This window comes from Micropterus dolomieu, linkage group LG23, assembly GCF_021292245.1.
Source record: "Micropterus dolomieu isolate WLL.071019.BEF.003 ecotype Adirondacks linkage group LG23, ASM2129224v1, whole genome shotgun sequence".
Classification (NCBI taxonomy): Eukaryota; Metazoa; Chordata; class Actinopteri; order Centrarchiformes; family Centrarchidae; genus Micropterus; species Micropterus dolomieu.
The window spans coordinates 21,052,372-21,054,091 of NC_060172.1; positions in this window are offsets into that span (position 1 = coordinate 21,052,372).

Sequence of the window (1,720 nt, forward strand, 5' to 3'; positions counted from 1 at the left end):
TTTGTGTTGTGCAGAATAGCAAGCTGGGAAAAAAACATTTCTGCATTCAAAATTCTACATCACGTTCACTTTTATTCACCCTCTATGTTTTGTTTGATAAAGATATTTTATTCATATCCAGGGGATAATTGGGGATTAACGGCTCTAAGCTGGCATTTTGATGGCTTTTAAAGAACACTGATTTGCTTTGAGACAACCAATAGTGCATTTCTAAGTTCTATGGTTTGATTATGAGCTTGTAGGAGAAGGAGTCATTGTGAAAACAAACAGGAGCATGAAGGAAGAAAGGGAGTGACTTCAAACTGAAGTGAAGTTGTCCACCCAATTACACATGGTTTGTAAACTATTTAAGCAGTCATTGTTTTAAAGGATACTTTTCTTAAATTTGTCCTCAGTGAATCAAAGGTCTAAGGACTATGTATGTTTACTTATTCTGAAGGGGGCAGAGGAGCTTATATGATTGGCCATTACTGATAACATCCTCCTTCAAACCCACTGATGATGTATGCTAATTTATAATACTGTATTCCTCAGGACAGCTTGCTAAGAGCATGGAGCATGATTGACTGTGTAGTGGAATGATGATGAATCTTGTAAAGGATCGCATTGTTTAAATCGTAAAACAGCTGAAAATGAGCCTTGCAAAGAAGGCTAAAAATGTGATGGCTGGAATCTCAAAACTTTCAAATACACAGAACATAATATGTATGAATTTGAATAAAATATTGAAACTGAGAATAATTTCTTCAACAATCTAAACAACAATTGCTGTTACTATACAGGTGATCAGTTTAACATGAAGGTAGGGACAGTATGTAGTTTTCAGTGGTGCAGTTTTAAGATTGCAACTAGGTGTGTGCTCGTACGCGTGCTTGAACCATAGTCTTCAAACCTTTCATATCAAGATCCCACAATCAACAAACACCAGCTTGCCGGCTGTAGCTTTTCATACAGACATGTTCAGGCTCTGTTTCTACCAACGTCCCGGCTCATACACCGCAGTGAGCCAGCATTTTGGCAAAATACTCCCGGAAAAAAAGGCAGTGTGACAGCGGCTATAGATAGACAGGGAGACAGCTTCACACAACATGCTGAAAAACTCAGGTAAACTCTACACCGTTATAATAATATATTTATCAGCTTGAGGTTGAACTAATCCATGCTTTTTCATAATAATGTTACATTTACTTAATTTAGCTGACATGATACATCTGCGTTAGCTCGCCTGCCAATTTTCAGTAACTAACATTACTATTTGTGTGTCACAGCAATAGACTCAGCAATGTCAGCACAGCTAAACAAATTGGAAGATAACGAAACAGTTAGTGAGCTAGACTAAATATTATAAATGAGATTGTTGCGTCACTTTATAACTGTTAGACCACAGTAAGTAACTGTAGTGAATGGGCCTGTGGTGTCCTGCGCCATTATGTTGCATTATTGTATATCTCAACACATTCTTCACTCTGCTACCATCAGGACGTAGATACAGATCCCTGGCCTGGAAACGGGCTCACTATAGCAGGAGTTTTATCCCCTCTGCCAGAACACTACTCAACAAGAGTACTTGCTAAGAAAAAGGTATGTCTTGGTTTGGGTGTTAATTTGTGTATAAAATGTATAGCACGTTGTTATGTATGTTCATGCTGTGTATATGTGAGGTAATGTACGTATAGATTGTGGAAACAAATTTCCTGAAAAGGACAATAAAGAATCTAAT